This window comes from Pinus tabuliformis, chromosome 9 (genome assembly GCF_031772625.1).
Source record: "Pinus tabuliformis cultivar Carrire ecotype Pingquan chromosome 9, CPIR1, whole genome shotgun sequence".
In the NCBI taxonomy this organism is placed as follows: domain Eukaryota; kingdom Viridiplantae; phylum Streptophyta; class Pinopsida; order Pinales; family Pinaceae; genus Pinus; species Pinus tabuliformis.
This window is the reverse complement of record NC_142307.1, coordinates 706,150,888-706,171,293: the sequence shown is the minus strand read 5'-3', so window position 1 is coordinate 706,171,293 and position 20,406 is coordinate 706,150,888.

Here is a 20,406-nt window from a genome sequence, read left to right as displayed (position 1 = left end):
AGCCTAAATAACACAGCGCTTAATTAAAATTCATCTAGTAATTTTTACATTTTTAGGGCTCTTTCCACCAATCTAGCTTAGGCTAGTGTCTTGGAGTAGGAGAGTAATTAACTCTCCAAGACAGTAAAACAAACAAGTAGCTGTATCTTGCGGTAGGAAGAAATCCAATTGTTGCATTTATGCTCTGGGAAAGCTCCTCTTAAAGGAGAAGCACGAGATCGTGTCTGAACCAGTGTGGGAATAAATCCTTCCTCATTGGGAACGACACCAGATATTCACGTATTAAAAACGGTAAACCTCGGATTAACCATTGTCGAGGAGCCTGGGGTCACTTGTTGGTAAACCTTGGATTATGTCAAGGAGCCTTCAAGGGGATTGAGCTTGCTACTCTGCCCTTGCGTGCGTATCGGATCATAGACTGTTCCCCCAGGTATATTTGTTTCGGTTGGTAACCTTAGTGACCATATTCTTTAGGATTCTTCCTAAGGTGACAGTGGTGGGAAGATCCAACTGTACCTGGAGCAGACGTCGGCTAGACTCACTTGGATTTTCTGGGGGGTTCTCTTCACTCGAGATGGTTTAGTGGAGAAACTTGTGCTAGTCTATTCATTAAGCAGGTTGCTGGGGTAACTGTTCCAACCGCTATTTCTGTATTGAATTCTGCGACGTTGGATTTCATCACCAACTAGTGTTTTCGGTATGGAAAGTTACTGTTTGTGTGTGGTTTGACTCCTAGATTTGATAGTGCGTGTTAATTTGTTTGTTTTTACTTTTAGAGACCATAGGTGTGAATTGTGAATTATTAATTTTAGTTTTAAATTGTTAATAAAATTCACTGAAGTTGAATATAATGGCAAATGTTCCAGAATTTACCAACTAAGGAACCCCTCTTAACGAGAATCCTAGTACTTTTCCTTACATTGGAAATGTTGGTCCTCCTTATATGGCTACTTTGTCATTACCTGGATTTACTATAGGTTTACCGATATGGTTATTTTCAACTTCATTGGCCCTAAATACTCCAGTTGTTCCACCTGAATCGAATGCTTCAACTCAACAGAGTTCACCATCTCAACATCACCAACCTTCTGTTGACCCTTTACCTTCTTCGCCTAATTTTTCTTCCTCCATTTCTTCCTCTTCGCTTGGTAAAAGCCTTGATGCTAGTAACCAGGTGTCTAAGAAGAAGAAGAAAGGGAAGAAGAAGAAGAAGCAAGATAAGAAAGAAGTCAACCAACCAACCATGGCTGTAAGTGTTAGTTGTGTTGAGGAAAACTCCGACATGCATCGTAAACCCAAATACCCTTGCAGGTTTTGTAAGGGTGACCACTTCCTTATCAATTGTCCTGGTATTCCAAAGGTCCTGGAAGTATGGTCAGAAAAATCTCATCAACTTTCCATTGATCCATCAACTAGTGATAGTCAGGTTCCTGGGAAAAAGGGTAAAGTTAGGTTTCCTTGTAAGTTATGCAAAGGGAGTCATCAAACTCACATTTTCCCTCACATGGATGAAGCCTCAACATTGTTGGAAAACCTTACTATTCCACAGCAAGAATTTCCAACTGGTTACTGTAAACTTTCTCCCAACCTACCGTCAACTGACGGAGTGATTGATCTAATTTCAAGTACAGTCGATCACACTCTTCCATTGGAGAGTGAAACTCATGTCACTCAGGTTGATGATCCATTAGTTGATCAAGTGGTCGATTCAATTTCACATTCGGTCGATCCCACTTTCCCTTTAGAGAGTGAACTTCATACCGCTCAGGTTCTTTTTGTTACATCAGATTCCTCTACGCTGGGGGACATTTCACCTGTTTCTATGGAATCCCCTCCAAGTACCGAGGTCTTTTCCTTTGATTGGAATAGACTGACAGAACCTCGTCTTCCTTCCTCCATCCCTTTCCAAATCATTGTCAAGGCTGGTGGTAGGGACATGCATCGCACACAGGTAGATGAAGGTGCTTCTGTTAGTATTTTATCCTCAATTGCTTGGAAAGCTTTGGGTTCCCCTCAGCTTGCGCCTATTACGCAGAATCTGAAAGCTTTTAACAGAACCATTAGTGAACCTTTAGGGATCCTTCCTAATTTTTCCATTACCTTGGAAGGTAAAACTGTCTATATTGATCTTATGGTAGTTCGAGGTCCCTTGGATTTCAATTTACTCCTTGGGCGAGACTATGTTTATGCAATGAAAGCTGTCGTATCGACACTCTTTCGCGTGATGTCTTTCCCTCACAATGGCAGTATTGTGACTGTAGACCAGCTTTCGTTCCCTAGTCTTGTTTCAACTACCAATAATATGACACCCCTAAATGTTCCTGATTCTAAAGTGGTATCTACCCTGCCACGGGTTAATTATGTGGCAACTGGTCCCATGTTTTCAGTTACCGATGTAAGTGAGCCTCTCACTGTTTGCTCATCTTCCTTTGATTTAGATCTGGTAATTGACATGGAAAACTCTATGGGATTACTTGAACATGATGTTCTTATCCCTTTTGAGTCCCTTGACATGTGTTCCTTCCAGAGAACTATTCTTCCTTCTGATGAAGACCTCTTGGAAGCCATGATCAAGGTGTGTCCATTGACATGTTTTTCTTCCAGTTGGAAGCCATGATCAGTTGGCGAGGATAGTTTTTTCCTGTATCAACCTCGTTAAAAAATGAAACAGGCTAGTATGAGGAAAGTTCCTTTTACTGTGTCGACCTCGTTAAAAAATGAATCAGTGAGTATGAGGATAGTTCTTTTCCTGTGTCAACCTCGTTAAAAAATGAATCAGTTGTTCGAGGAAAGTTCCTTTTACTGTGTCAACCTCGTTAAAAAATGAATCAGTTGGTCAGAGGATAGTTCTTTTTACTGAGTCAACCTCGTTAAAAAATGAATCAGGCACGAGGATAGTTTTTTCCTGTATCAACCTCGTTAAAAAATGAAACACGCTGTTGCGAGGATAGTTTTTTCCTGTATCAACCCCGTTAAAAAATGAAACAGGCTTCCATGAGGACAGTTCTTTTCCTGTGTCAACCTCATTAAAAAATGAATCAGTTATTTGAGGATAGTTCCTGTTACTGAGTCAACCTCGTTACAAAATGAATCAGGTATGAGGACAGTTCTTTTCTTGTGTCAACCTCCTTAAAAATGAAACAACTCCCTTTTAAAGTTAAATATTGAAAGTAAACCTTCATTCCATCCACCTGGTTGAATGCAATGAAGCCTGGGGGGCATGTACCTCACTTTGCATCATTATGCTGGGGGCATGCGAACTTCTGGAGCATAGTTCCTTGTCTTGTGTCAAGCTCGTTAAAAAATGAAACAAGGAGTCTTGAGCATAGTTCCTTGTCTTGTGTCAAGCTCATTAAAAAATGAAACAAGGGTAGGTTAAGTACGTAGATTGTAGAGAGTAGTTATGAGCATAGTTCCTTGTCTTGTGTCAAGCTCGTTAAAAAATGAATCAAGGATTTTAGAGCATAGTTCCTTGTCTTGTGTCAAGCTCGTTAAAAAATGAATCAAGGTTTTTTAGAGTATAGTTCCTTGTTAGGTAGATTGTAGAGAGTAGTTATGAGCATAGTTCCTTATCTTGTGTCAAGCTCATTTAAAAAATGAAACAAGGGTTTTGAGGATAGTTCTTTTCCTGTGTCAACCTCATTAAAAAATGAAACAACTCCCACAAGTCTTTCCAAGATTTCGAAAGTAAAACCTTCATTTCATCCACCTGGTTGAATGCAATGAAGCTTGGGGGTCATGTACCTTGATTTGCGTCATTATGCTGGGGGCATGCGAACTTATAACAAGCATAGTTTTTCGTTTCAAGCTTGCGTAAAAATGAAACCGAATCCGAGCATAGTTCTTTTCCTTATCTTGTGTCAAGCTCGTTAAAAAATGAAACAAATCCTCCTCTAATTGAGTCGAGAGTTTGACTAGATCTCACAAATGTTAAGTTGTATATTTAGGTTAGTTATTTCAGTTTTTTGCATAATTTTCTTACAGTTTTAGGTCGAGTCTTTCAAATGATCTCGTAACTGAACCTTCATTTCATCCACCTGGTTGAATGAAATGAAGCTGGGGGGCATGCGCTCTAGCAGTTATGCTTAGGGGGCATCAAGCACAGTCTTCTCTCTACTTCAAGCTTGTGTAAAAATGAAATTACTTTGAAGCATAGTTTTTCTCTGTTTCAAGCTTTTGTAAAAATGAAACCTATCTCGAGTCAATTTTGGTTATTTTCAAGACTCGTTAAACTCATGAAAATCCCGAGATTATTTTGCTATTTTTCATTCTCGTAAAACAAATGAAAATGCCGAGTTCTTTCCGTCGTTTCCTGCTCGTAAATTAAATTGAAATTCGGCCATATGAGTACATTTTTATCATTTTTTCGAACTCGTTAAAACTTATGAAAAAGTGAAAACCATGAGTACATTTTTATCATTTTTTCGAACTCGTGAAAACTTATGAAAAAATGAAACCTTAGAGTCATCTTTAAGCTCTTTTCTGACTCCTAAAACATGAAAAGATTGTCGAGCGTTTCTTTTACACTCGTTAAAACAGAATTAAAAGACGGTCCTCTTACAACCCTTTTCTGACCGTAAAAGCATGAAAAGATTGCCGGATTTTTGTCGTTTCAAATTCGATATTGGAAATAAAACGACGTGTCCTTGATCGCTTTCTACTTTTCAGATCAGAGACACTAATCATGAAAGTACTCCTTGGTCGTAAAAGATCAAGCGGTTCTCTCAAGTATTATTTTATACTTTTTCAGGCTTGGGAGACACAAATTTACGAAAAAGGTCAACCCTAGAGTTTTCTTAAGTTTTTTTAGACTCTCTAAAATTGAAAAACGCCGAGTTTCTCCTATACTGGACTCGTTAAAATTTCACAGTAAAGGACCTGTTCAATTACAAACAGGAATGAACCACTCCTTCTTAGGGTTCGAATTTAAACTAAGTTGGACTCATCCGAAGGATGAGCTTATAATCAAGCAAATGTTATCCTCCTCAAGCTTGTCAAAAATAAAGAGGTACTTGCCAGAAATGGTGGGGGAAAAGAGAGAAAAATGAGCCTGTTTGTCATACTTTGTAACCACTCTTGAACACGACACTTTTATTCACCTGGGTTGGGAAATCCTTTGCCTAACAGTTGATCAAACCACATTGAAAGTCTTCAGCCGGTTTCTGGGTATTAACTTTGGGTCAATTGTCACCAAACCATCTGTTGTGTCGTTATGTGTTCAAGAGGTCATTGCCAATAAGCCATTCATCTGCAAAATATCTGTCATCCATCTTGACCATCCCTGAGTCAGTCCTTACAGCTACATTTCTTCAACTTGATCTATGATTTCGTGTTGTGGGCTTGCCTACGACGGATCGCTTTCTATCGACATCAGCTCATTATCTAGAAAGATGATCTAGAAATCGTCAGTACCTTGAGATCTGCATGCCTCAATGGCAGGTTTCTTGCCTTTGACGACAGTTTACATCAATGACCTTCAATCAAGGGATTCTGTGACATGTTCGACATCAACACATTCATTCACATCTCATGGATTGTACTGGGTACTTTGAGAGCCATTGACATCACTGGTGGTCTCTCTCGCACTTGTTAACAGTTTACATCATTGACTGGTAATCAAGTGGTTTCTACCATGTTCGACATCAACTCATTTATTCGCATGGATAGAATCGTACTATTTCGGGAAGCAGAAATGAAGACCCTGGATCTAGTTTCCACCATCCAGGCTGCGAGGAGTTTTGTATTCATTATACAATAGACTAATTATAAACAGATGGCTGCGTCCATACTGTGTCTACATGTGTCTATGATTATGATGTATTTCGAAATCATTCCTATATCAGAGCAGTAGTTAGTTTGTTAGTTAAGTTTTTGATTTGAGTATGGGAATGCCTACCTCAGCGATGATATGATCTCATATATGTATTTTGTGTTGAATATTTGCAGGTTCCGACTGGGCTTTCCACAAGATAATCCTTGAAATGATAAAGTGCTTCACCCTTCCTAGATGATATAAAACCCTGATCTACTACAGACCTCACACTTTAGGGGGCAATCTGTTACACTAAAATTTGTCACCATGACTATTTACAGTCAGTATGGCTCCATCAATAACCATACTGTCCTCCTTGGCAAGTCTTATACCTCTGCTTCTCATGTCAAACTCCAAAAAAGAGAGAAAGCCTTTAAAAAATCAATATAACTCTGGTTCCGTACTTTCTCTTACTCTTACCTGCGGGCATGCACCTCAAGTACATAATACCTGCGTACTTGTACGCTCTGTCTGTAAAGGGGTGGGTGCGTACCCCTGTAAAAGTCAAAAGGCGCAAGTTTTACTTCAAAAAACTTACTTGCGGTCGATTCTAGAGCATTCTAGAAGATGGTTTGACGTGGATTGAGCGCCTCCAAATGGTTCATGCATCCCAATGAAAGAGGAACTTATCCCATGAAGAGGGGAGCTATCCCTTTGAAAGAGGGGCTTATCCCATTGATGGTGGACCTGTTTAACTTCCTCCAAAGCATTATAAATACGGGCATTGGGCCAGAGGCAAGGGAGGTTGAAAGCTGAACATTCCTAAGGGTAGATGTTGCTGAAATTAGGACTCCCTTATAGAGCTTGAGAGGAGAGATCACATTCCTTTCTTAGCTTCATTTGGAAGTGGGTGAGCTGATCAAAGTAGAGGAGAACTCTTGCTGGACCCTGGGAGGGACCTGCACAACACCAAGGCATTGGTTGTAAGGTTTCTTTTGTTTCCAATTAATACAATTAAGTTCATTTTTCTCAACAAGTTGTTATATATAATTTGTTTCATAAACTCCTTAGTCTTTATGATGAATATGTTTTATTATATGAGTTATTCAGGTGCTATGTAATCGTTTGCTTGTTTGTGTATGCAGGCTTCAAGGAGAGGAGCTCATCTGGATCGAAGAGACTTGGCCGCTACAAACAGCGTTGGACTAAAGGTAAGCCTTAAACACCTGGTTGCTCTTATTTTAAATGCATATTTAGGGAAAGATAGTGCTTGATTGTTTTGTTTGTCACTAGAAAAGCCTTAGTTTCTAGGGAGGTCGGTTTTGTCCGCAAAATTGACTCTTTCCGCATGACAAAGAGCATACAGGTTCTTGACTTGTGAATCGATTTGCTTCACCTGTCTAGTGGTGATATGTCGAAGGAAAACCTTTCCCTTACTGAAGACTACATCATAGCCTTTGTTTTCTAGCATTGCGATTGACACCAAATTTTTCCTCAGTCCTAGTACATACTTGACATTGGTCAAGGTAATGTGAGCTCCATGCTCCCTCTGGAAAAAAACGTGCCTACACCTGAGACACTATACTTTTCATCATTACCCATCGCTATGAGTATCTGGAGATCTTTCTCCTCCAAGGTACTGAGAAAACTCTTGTCGTCGGTCATGTGGAAAGAAGCTCCACTATCAAGAAACCAACCACATCCCACCATGGATGAAACCATGCATGCGAAGAGTGTGAAATCCAACTTGAACTGTGAGGCCAGTGCCTCACCTTCTGATCCTTCCAAGGATCCCTTCTTAGATTTCTTCAGTGGACAATTTGTAGCAAAATGGCCCACCTCATGACAATGAAAGCATCGCACTTTTGATTTGTCAAACTTATTCCCACCATGGGAAGAACTGGATTTGGGATGAAAATCCTTGTCCTTACCTTTCTTTGCCTTACTCGCTAAGGCACAATTTTCTTCATCCTCCTTGGATGAAGAATATCCATCCCTAGTGCTTCTCTGTATCTCCTCTTGCATCAGATCCGACCAAAGTCGGTCCCAATCTGGAAGTTTATCTCTTATGTTTACCTAGTCTTGGTAGCTATGCCAGCTCTTAGAAAGACCGAGGAGAGCTAGACTCACCATGTTGTCATCGACAGTCATGATCCCTACACTTCCAAGCTCATCCCTATAGGTGGTGAGCTTGTTCAGATATGTGGAGATCGTGTCGCCCTTTTCACACTTGATTTTCCTCTGATCGCTGCTGTTATGATATAGATCTTTCAATGTTTTCCACATCAAAAATGGTGTCTCCTTCCCATGGAGACTTGAGACTATGTGGTCTCGAACTCCCTCCAGAAGGATTCTCCTTGCCCTAGGCACACATTTCTTCCATTCCGCCAACTCTATAGCATTAGCCATTGCTGCCTTGGGGACTTCTTGATCAATGAAGTCCTTTAGACCGTTATCCTCTAATACTACTTCCATGCAATCCTTCTAGGCTATATAATTCGAGCTTCCATCAAGGGCATACTTGAGTCTTAAAACTGTTGAACGCCATTGGTGAAATTGAGATGTGATACGAACTCAATTTCTATATTCAGGAACCTAAAACTTCAAACTTCTACCTTCTTGTATACTATTCTCTCCTTTGATCACCTTTGCTTCGATACCATGTAGAAATTCCCACTATAGATCAACAGATTATGCAATATACTAAAGCAAAATACAAGATCTACTTCTACAACAAACTTGCAAAATCTTAATTGAATATGAGCAAGATCAAATAGAACACATATAACTAAGAATGAGAAATCAATCACACATAACACAGAAGAAATAACTCGGGGAAAGCCTCAGCCTAAAACCCCAATCTTTGTATTATCATACATGTGGAAATATGTTCAAGTTACAAAAAGAATCAGCGCTCAAGCTATCCTTCTCTCTCTACAATCAAACAATACTACTCATAGGCAGTCAAATGCTCTCACAACCTTATCCTCTACCCTCCAAGCCTCCTATTTCCTTGTGAAATTTTTCCTGGAGTCCAGTGCATCCACTTGTGTGAATTCCCACCTCACACTGCTCACTTGGCTCAGAAATAACTGTACAAACTTGAAGAAGATAATTCCTTCTACATGGATGAGTTTCCTTTATAGGAAAAATCCTCCAACTGATAGTACACTGTCCCTTCCTCTGATCTCAACTGGGTCTCTGACTGAATTGACATTCATGAGTTATTTATGAGAGAATATTCAACTATCTGAAGTGCAACAGTTACATGCATGCATGCATTAACTAACTGAACTCACAATTAATTCAACAAACTGTTTGAATTAATCTAACTGGACTTGACTTAGTTGACTGAGCCAACTAATTACAACTCAATATTACAACTCATCCTTATCGCTTTAACTGATGGATAAATTCCTCAATCAATAGAGAAACTATTGCATGTCCCCACATAGACTTCATGTTTGATTTTCTACAACTAATTAACTCAAGATGAATTAATTAATTATTTTACAAACAACTGCTAAGATCAAATTCGAATTTTACTTCTCAAATTTAGTTTAGGGACTAACTAAAATTGGAATCCATCCCGAAATGCTATTTATAGCAATGTTATTTTTAGCACTTCCATTTTTTATTCCTTGTTGCTATGTCCAACACTGGTACCCGAACTGCTATTTATAGTAGTGCTATTTTTAGCATTTCTTGTTGTTATTTTCAACAGAAGTTAGGGTTCTTGCAGGCTCCCAAATTCCATGTCAAACAGGTGACCTTGGGAAACACGTGATAAATTTCTCTATGAGCATTGGATTCAAATTTCGTAAATAGCGACAGAAAGAGGACGGACTGTAGTTTATTGGGTATCATGTTCAGGGCAGAAGATAAAAAAAATGACGCGTGGGACTTCGTACAACTTCGTTATACGGAACCAATCTATAATCAGGCCATCATGGGAGATTGAGAATAAATATTTCTTGAATAATCCAATATAGATCAGACCTATGGGGTTGGAAAGAGGACTCAGAGGGATACCACAAGATGAATTTTTAGACCTTGGAGATTCGAAATTACATAGATACAACAGATTCAATATCAAGCTCCTAGAAGGCAAGAAAAAGTATGCATTCAAGAATCATTGCCGTAAGGATCACACATCAACAATCAAGGGTAAGTTTGCTACAACAAGGTATGTATGATTAGTGTTTGCATTTGAATTTTGAGTATCATCTCTGACATATTTTTTTGCAGGACAACGTAAGTATAATTTTTTGTATTTTTTTTGTGTCTCGCTTGTTAATGCATGTGCAGGAAGGATGAGACTTTAGAACAACTCAGACACATATTAGAAGGACATGCAATGCCAAAGTACCATTACTTGAAGAAATCATAACAGTACCTCAGCAACTACAAGTGATCCAAGAAGAAATGTTGAGTCAAGTGTTAGGTCTTGTCAAAAATCCAGTGCTGTAAAAGAGTCATCATTGTAAATTTGTAAAAGAGTCATTATTGTAAAAGATTCAGTATGCCTAGAGTCGAAGAGGCATTGTTGGGAGGTATAGGAGTCACTGTTGGGATGATATCATGGTTGGGTTGCAGGTCATAATGTGATTGGGTTTTTGTTCAAGTACAAGAAAATCGTTGTAAATCATATTGTATTGTGGATCATTGTCCCTGGTATGGGAGTCCACACTCTTGTCTAACTTCTAATCATTATAGGGTGACAGGGAGGTGCCAGGTAGGTGCATGAAGTCATCTACAAGTTGGATCCTGTGAACACTTTAGGGGTGGTGTTAGGTTGTGGTATATTCTTTCCACGACTAGCCCACGTAGTTAATTGGGGGGTTAGAGGGGGGGCAGAGCCCCCCTTTGTTGCGCCGATTGTGTAGTGGGGGGGGAGGTTCACAGGGGGTTTGAGGCATACCTATAACCCCACTTTAGGGGGTCTAGGGCAGAACCCTGGAAAATTTTGGTTTTGGACCCTATGTTAGGATGGGCAGACCCACCTATGGTTTTTTGCATGATTTTCGCACATGTTTTTGGATGCGATGGTTTTCGGTCCATAGTATTAGATGCGATGGTTTTTGGTCCATGGTATTGGATGCTTCGGCATGTATAAATATGTATTATAACATTGAAAGGAACATAATGAAAAATCAAGCTGGTAGTCCCAGTTTTGGGATCCAGGGGAAATCTCTGTGTATATGTGTTTTATGTGTTATGCTCTCGCATTGTTTATTTTATGTGTTTTAGAATTTGTATGCAGGTAATTTCTGTACGAGGTTAAAACCTATAGGTGGTAGGTTGGTCTAGGATGTTGGGGCATCCATTTAGTTGACTACTAAAGAAGCCAGGGTATTGGGGCATCCTTCTAGTGGGAGTTCGAGAAGAATTCTTTTATATAGTTATAGGAAGTTGTAACTTTCATTTCAGTTGGGGCTGAAGATTAAAGAGTTTATTAGAAAAGGGTTAGGTGTTTTTTGACCTAGAGGGGGTTTTCCACCTAAAATTCTTGTGCCTATTGTGTTATTTTGTTTACTGTTGTTACTGGATAAACATTAATAATAATTGAATATTAACTAATGCTCTGAAAATATTTAAAATTGCAAATTGATAAGGAATATTGATTCACACCCCCCCCCCCTTGTAGTATTGCCAACAACTCATTCCATGTGTTTTATTGAGGTGTCGATCTCTTTCGCAAGATATGCAATATGCCATCTTTTCGCATGTTAGCTATCGTGCAATGTGTTTAAGCTTGCTCTTGTGGTTTCAAGGGACTACCTATGTGTAAATTATTTTTTCTAACCACGTAAACATCTTTCGCACTCATTTTCAAAGTTTCAAGCACTATTGCACAAGTGTTGTCATGGTCATCACAAAGTGTATCTTTAGTGTCGCAAATGTCGTAAGTTGTTGTAAAGTTGTCACACTTAGGAAAATGCATTATTTGTATGTCTTGGATGATCTATGTTGTCAAGTATTCTAAATGTTTGATCATAGTCGAGGTCTTATCACTATTCACATCAGCCTCATTGATCGCATGCTTAGCCATGAAAAGCTTCCCAACTAAGAAACATAGCTTCCCCCAAGCTCCCTAAACTATGCATTGTGTAGTTCCAGCCTCTAGTTGTGGTCTTTCCTCTTGACACTATGCAATGTGTAGTTCCTTCTTCCCAGGATTGTTGCACTATGCAATTCCAGTGCTCGAGCCCCAACCTTGGCTCCCAAAAATGCGCAATCCAGATGCCCATCTTGGCCTCAACTAAGCATTTCATAGTCTCTAGCCCCAAGCTCATCCCTTAACCCCCTAAGCTATGAAATTTCACAATGGTCCAACCTCCTCTGTCTCTCGGAACTGCGTAATGTGCTAATGCAATGCTCATCCTCTAAGGCTATCATAATGACCTCCAAACTTGCAAAATTTTCTTCCTCGACCTAGCCTGGACTTTACATTACACAGTCTCAAGGCTCAAGATTCATCTCTAACTGCTTGAACTACACAACTGCATAGTCACTGAGCCCTTCTCCTAGCTTGTCACCCAGTTTTAGCTCAACTAATGGATCAATATGCACTATCTTAGACTAGGGGTTTTTAGATTGATGTCATCTCGTCATGATTGAATTGTAGATACATGTACCTTATCATAACTTGGAGAGATGATGAAGAAGGATATGAAGAAGGGAAACATGTTGAAAGAAATATTTTTAACTAAGTATGCAAACTGATCAACCGAGAGAAAGCAAAGTGACACCAATTTATGATCACAACTCAAGACTTGAGACCATTGAAGATTCCTTACCACTGAGCCATGCAAAGGTGGAAAGAAGAGATTCCTTGAGAAAACATTCCACACATAGCAATAGCAGTGGCTTGACATTGCCACATAATTAATAAGTCCATGTTAGCAGTGTCATGTCATGTCATGTTATGAGTTGTCACATGCCACACCATTATGTTGGATTATGTAATTCATGTTTCGAAATGTATTGTAAAGTGAAAGTCCAAAGGACATGTATGGAATATGGAGATTCATGTAAATTTAAAAATTCATAGGAATCATCACCTCCTCATTGTTATATATACACCCTCATTATAAGAGAAAAGTACTTTTCACCCTGGCTCTTCCCGCAAGGTATTGGAGAGATAAGCTAGTTCTTTTGAGGAGCAAGGAATGGCTCCAATGCTCCACTATTGGAGCTACTGGTGTTCATTATATACATATGTCCTAGAAATTTTGCTTAATATAAGAAGCCTTATGGGCCAACACATTCTCCATGCAAGGATTATGGATATTTGTAAGACTATTCTGTGAATGTTTGTAATTCATGGTTTCTTTCATCTTTGCTAAAGTAGTTGAACTATTTTGGTTATTTTTCCACTTATCATATCGAGAATGTTTTGTAATTTCTATTATTTTTGTCGCATCCTCATGGACTGTTCCGCAGGATATTAGAAAGATATTCCTTGTTACATCATTTGCAATGATTGTCGCATCTCTGTGGACTATTCTGCTTGATGTCATACAGATCCTTCTTGTTTATGTGTGTCTCTACTAGGGTGGTATTAATACCTCTCTCTTAGAGGCTTACTTATCCTCCCCTCTACAGTGAAATGACTTTGACATACATACGATCGAACACTCACCAAGCACAACCCCTTGATTTTTGAAGGCGCGTTTTCACTACTCTCTCTTGTTGACAGTTATAGCCAAGGAATATTTTTATGACAACCAGAAACCGGGCCATATTCTAGATGGGGATCCTATCCCATACAGTGTGAGGTATACTTGGGACCACATATTGGGTATACCCCTTGAATGTTGGCGGGTCCAACACCGTCAACATTTCTAGCACTAGGAGGAAGGAAACCAAATTTTTATGGCTGATAACCTCACCCACCCAAATCTTACTTCCTCTGTTTAAGGAAGTAATATTCTTAGCACCTCCCCTGTGCATATTCCTGAAGTTGGAAATTATTCCCAGCCTGAGATTGTACTAACTTGTGAAATCTCTTATGACCAGATTCAGGTGATTCACCCCATCACCCATAATTTTACAAGAGATATTGGATTGATACCTAGAGTACATAGTCTTCCATATTTTCTAAAGAAGAACCGACCACCCCCACTGGGATAGTGGTCTCAATAGTTGAAGTTTGGTCCTTGCCACCCTTGAAGAGTTAGCAAAATCTGAAGAGAATGTAGAAAAATTAGAGAAACCTTCAACGATGGTGATGGTGATACAATTGTACTCTCGAACGTACTTTTCACAGATTAGGTGGTGAAGAAGAAGAAAACCAATAATATTTCGACGAAGAAGGGGAAAATAGAAATAGAGACATGGAAGACAAAGATCTGGAGTAGATGACTCAGGGCCTACTTTCACTATCGGGTGTGTTACACAAAATGTCGAGGCACCTGGAGAAGCTACTAACGAAGTATGACCCTGATAAAGCAATAAAAGTGGAGGACCATCTAGACAACTTCTACATACATTTGAAAACACTTTAGGTATGTTATGATGATGTTTCATGTAGAATTTTTACATGTACCTTAGATGCCAAAGAAATTGTATGGTATCACAACCTTCCCCCAAACTCGATCTAGAATTGGAGGCATTTTAAGAAAACGTTTCTTTGATAAATTCATTGATGATAAAACCCCCACCATGTTTTTAAGAGATATGGAAGTCTTAAGATGGAGCAGAAAGAGAAAGTGAATGATTTCAATTAGATTTTTAACTGTATCTTGAACATATTTTCGGCAAACACGAAACCTCATGACTCCATCACTATTGATTATTACACATCTACCTTACCAACAAGCATCACGCAGTTCATGAAAAGAATGGTGAAGCCAAGTTTTGTTGAGAATTTTGAAGAGGAAATCACATTTGAAAAGGACTTACATGCAATTGGAATCATCACAGATGACGAATCTAAAAAGGACTCCAAAGACATGGGGAAAAGGTCTCAGGCCTATGTAAGCAAGTCCAAGGAAAAATAAGTAATTAATCTTGAGAGCTTGACCCACTATCAATTCTATATATAATGACTTGGAAAAATTTAAAAAAAGGTCAAGTGAGACCACCGTGAGTAGAAAGCATCCTAAGTTCAAATTTCTGAGAAGGACTTCCAACTCTGCCAGCAATAGCAATCAATCGACCAAGTCTGTGCAAAGCTCAAAAATTGTGTTGAATATTGAGAGTATGGGCATGGACTAATACTATTCATTTCATCAAGAATATCATTCAAAAACTATATGCTCATAATGGAACCACAACATGAACACTATTGTTGTGAATTTTATTGATACAATGCTTACTGATGAGAAAACTGATCCTGAGGAAGAAAAAGAAGAAATTGTTGCAATCGAAAGACTCCAAGCATGGGGCATGCAATGAACGCAATATTGTGTACTCATAGTTGGAAAGAGAAATGTCAAAAATAATCCATTGAGCGATGATCCGATGTAAAAACAAAACATTCGACATAACTTGAGAAGCCAAGGGACAAATTCCACATAAGAGTTGACGAAGTAGAAATTGAAAGAAAATTTGTGAAGGAAGATTAGTATGCCCGTGAACTCAACGAAGAACACTCAGAGCAAGTATGGAAATGAAGTTATGGCAAAAAATAATTCTGTAAGAAGTAAGAGTAATTCCATCACTCCGAAAGTAGAAGGCAAGCCAACTCCCCCAAACACTTTCGCAATCTCTCCTGCATTGGATTACAACATAGTTTAAGAGATGAAGAAAGCTCACAAAAATATCTCACTTTTCGAATTAAAAAAATATTGTGAGCCAGCTTAACATGCTTCTATTCCCACTCAGATAGTTCACCTCAGGTAATGACACTTCTTCACAAAAGGGATCTGAATCTGGTAAGTCCTCTAGTTCCCTAGAGTATGTACTTAATGCTTTAACATTTGATGTAAACACACTTTTCCCTCTGTTTCTATTAATGTTCGAAATTTTCAATTATAATGTACAAAATTTCCGATTATGGTGTATTAGTAAATGTAATGCGTCTATCTTTCATAAAGAAAATCAATGCAAAGTGGGATAAAACAGATGCACAGATCATTCAATTGGACATGACTTTTCCATGCAATCGATGAACTTAACAATGTGCTTATTCATTTACCATCTGATCACTGAGTTCACCAATGTATAAATATAGTAATTGTGGACATTCCAGAAGCATATGGTGTATTGTTAATCAAATACTAGTCCAGCAAGCTATAGGGGTATTTTGTGACAGACTGGTCACATTTGTGGCTTTTGCACAAGGGAAAAAATAATTAGATCTGGGTCAACTTAGAGTGGTACATGAAGCACACAGTAACTCCCTTAGAAGGTGAAAATGAGCCAATGGATTTCAAAAAGCTCATATTTGGAAATTTTTCTGGGAAACTGGTCTCAGGTGTTATCTTACTAAGTCATCCCTAGTTCCTTTAGGCACATAGTTGGAGCTCCTTCCTAGTCCAACTAGTGAAACTAACATTTATGCACTTAGTAGTAGTAGTAATAGTAGTACTGGTGTAGGATATAGTCCTTCTACATATGCTTTGTGGAAATTATATTTTGATGGTTTTAAAACATAGGTGTTGGCTTGAGGGGGGCTAACCTAGGTTCAATGTTAATTAGCCAAAAAAATCCCTACACTATTGGCCCTTTCAGCATCATCTTGTAGAGTGCGGATCGAAGTATCACCTGAAGCAGTATGGGGGGATGCTAGAACCAAGTTTCTGCACACTGAGATGGTCATGATGTCATTTTATTCCCTTTATTCTTGCCTTCACGCATGCCACTTCGCTCTAGGGCTTGGCAGATGAGACCTCTATTCCGTCCTTCAATACCTCTACGAAAGGGTACGGATGACCTTCGCGCAACCTTATCCCTCAGTTTGGATACTTCCATGCTGCTAAGGCAGCAAATTGCACAGATTGTCCAGTTACCTTAAGGGTCTTACTTATCTTATTAAATACTCACAGTTAGCACCACGTAAATAGATATTCTTATTTGTGTTCAGTTATCCAACATAATTATACACATTGGCACATCACATAAGCATTATAAATGGAATTCATACATAAAACGACAATTTGCATCAATCAGAACAAATACACAGAACTTGCGGAATACTTCTCTTTATTGATATCTTCCAAGTGATTACAGACTCTATCCACCCTGCACACACAGCTATAGGGGTCCGCGCACTCAGCTGCAGACTTCCACCCTAGGCCTCTGCACACTCAGCTGCAGAGCCTCTACCTACGCTACGACCTGAAACTTAGACTTCTTACTTCAGAGCTACGACTCTCTTATCTCTTGTGTCTCTAAAACTACTTATAGATTAGCTCTTTTCTCTTACAACTGACTTGACTTTACAAAACTAAGGGAGGACAACCCTTTATGACTTATGACACCTACGCGCTCTGCGACCATAAAATGTAGAGTCTTTACAAGTTTATTACAAAATTTGACCAAAATATGGGCTTTTAGCCCCAAAACTGTCATTTGGGGGATCCCACTCCCAATAGGCCCCCAACATAAACATCGTGACTCGCCCTCGAGTCACTCAGTAGGCGTGGAGATCTTTGCACGAATCCCTTCCAGCTCGACCCGTATGACCGTAACCTCAGCTATGCACTGAGCTGCCACCTGCTTCGCGTCTTCCATTGTCTTCTTAGTCACTGCTCCTGTGTTGTCGACCTGAAGCTTTTGTTGCGTCACTTGCAGAGTCGCAAGCTTACCTTTGATAGATCTTGTCACTGTGTAAGCCTCATCCAGCTAAGGCTTTAGTCTCGCCTTGAGCACTGCTTCCTTGTGTAGCGTTGCATCCACCTGTTCCTTCAGCTACTTGGCCTCCTGCAACTTGGCTAGCCTCTGTGTTAGCGCGACGGTTCGCGCTATGTCCTTAACCTCATCATAGCACTGTTGTAGCTCATGCACTTTCATCTCTAACCTATGTACATTGGGGTCCTCCTGCAAGCTTGTCAAGACCTCAAATGATTTCTCAAACAACTATGTGTAATATTCTACTGCACTATCCACCGCCGCTACTGCTTCTATGATAGCGGTCGCCCGCTGTTTCTTCACTTCTAGCGGAGTTGAATGCTGGGCCCTCAACTATAACTCTGTAATTTGTAGGTTCAAATCCAACTGAACCCGTGCCATCTCAGTCTGAGTGTCGTGCACCCCTGTGGGCAACTTGTGAATGTGTACCTCAATTGGCTCCTCCTCTGGAATGGCCAACTCTGGGACCATTTGGTATGCCTCCTTAATGACTTGCATAATCTGCTTGCTTTGATTGGTCACCTCGGTATTAGTGGTGATGGAAACATTTCTCTATATGACCATTTGCTGATTGTTGATCCTTTGTTCACTGATCACTTGGAGGGTATGGTGCTCTGGGGCCCTCATCTCTCCAATTACTCCATCCTACAAGAGGTGGAGCACTTCTCATGGGAGTGCTACCAGGTTTAACCCTATTCCTTTTAGGGTGCTAACAGTGGGCCTGTCAGCCTCATTCTCTGTGGTCAGTGCTCCATCAGGTAGCACTATTGCATTGGAAGCCTTCATGCGCAGCATATCGGCAGCTTCTGACATGCCAATGGCTAGGTTGGTAGATACCATACCAGCTTGTGACACGCATATCTGCAACTCCTACAACCCTATTTGGATAGCCCCCAAGATGATATACTATTGCTGCTCAAATTGTTGCAGGGCTTCCGTAGTGACATCCCTCACTGTGTCACCGATATCATGCAAATCGCCCTCTATTAAAGTGATGGGGTCCAATGAGGTCTTGGTTGCGTTTGTTTTCTTCCTGGTGTTATCACTCAGGTTGTCCTTCTGGTCAGCTCAAAAGGATATGGCTGAGGTAACCACAGACCAATCTTTGGATTGCAGGTTCTAGCCCACCTGCAATCAAAGAGGGCTCTCTCTTTCTGATTTAGCTTTGTTGATAAAATTTTTAGGCTAGTTATTGAGTTCAAGGGGTTTTGTTTTGATTTTTGGTGGGAAGGATGATGCTTTCAAGTAAAGAGGCAGAGATAGCATGAAAGTTTTAGAACCATTGGGCGTGGAGTCAAGGAGTAGGACTGCTGGTGCGTTTTCCAGGTTACAAGAGAGAATTTGGAGCAAGCTAGCTGCATATGAAACAATCATTCAAGGTAAAAGAGATGGGTTAAAGGCTAAGGAATGAGGGGCAATTAAGAATCTCTCATTCAGGTTAGCAGAAAGAAGATAAATGATCCCTATCTAGGAGAAACTAAGAATTCCTAGATAACAGTCATTCATATGTGAAATAGATCAAACATGAGCCATAACAGAATTCATATTTATGCCTAAATCAAGAGGAAAACATTAAAAAGCCACAGAAACTGAGCATAGAGTGCAGCTAAGCAAATTCTAAACCAATCCTTTGTTCAATGACTTGAGCATATGTGAAATTGAAATAACAGAGGTAAGGAACACTTATTGATTCATACTGCAGCACAAGAATTCCACATTCAATTCTTCAAACCATTAGACATAGAGCAGACAGTCATTCCTCCAAATCTTTTCAACAATCTTTGATTAAGTAAAACATCTCAGATACAGTGCGAGTCTCTAATGAAGATTATCAACCAACCAACCCTTTAAACAATACATAGGGTTGGTATAAATAGGGAAAATTATCCAAAATTAATCTATTACAGCCGACCTAAACAGGTCTAAAAGAAAATGATTACTTTAACCTAATCTTATCCAGAAATAAATGCATGAAAATATCTTTGAGCTGCGCTAAGGGCAGCTGTATCAAACTGAGTTAATGTCTGTCCTGGGTGGCTCGGTGCAGTCTTTCTGTAATAACTGTGATTTGTCTTTTATCTCCACCTCTAACTCGATTCTGCTGCTGTTCGGTGCCATTAATGTTCACTAATCCTGACCAGATAAGTTTTTAAATGGCCTTAACTGCTTTGCTGACTTTGATGGAAGTCTTTAATTTTCACCTGCTTCGATTTTGCTGAACTGATACTCTTTGCCGCTTCATCTTTCCTCTGATACACTTTGGCGCTGAACTTGGCCTCTTTAATGTCTTCTGAGTGCTTTAGACTATCCTATCGACCTTTTATCGCTGTTGCTCGGCCCTGTGTTGCTTTAAAAATTGTGTTTTCCCCTTTCTGTATGCTTCGCGAAGAAATTCTGGTCATTCTACGCCTTTCGGGCTTGCTGGGGGCCGCGCGGTGAGGGGCTTTCCATTTTGGCCTATTTCCCGTAGCCATGCGCGATTAGCGCTAGGTGCTGATCGCGCATGAAAAACTGCCTCAGATTTTGATTCCGGGCTTCCTAGGCTGTGATTTGCGCCTTTCGCACTTTTTGACGGTGACGTCAGCATGACGTCAGTAGGCGGGTCCCAGTATGGCGGTGACATGGCAGGATGACGTCATCAGATGACGTCAGCAGTACGACCGGGTGACGTGGTGGTACGGCGGAGGAGGTGACGTGGCGGTACGGTGGCAACTACGTGGCAAGGACACGGTGGCAGGAGGCTGGTGCGGGATGGTGATGTGGCAGGGTGATGTCACGCTGACGCAGGAGGGGGGAGAGTGGTATTCGGTTTCGGGCGCACCGCCTTTCCGCGTAGGTGGTTTTGGCAGAGGGGG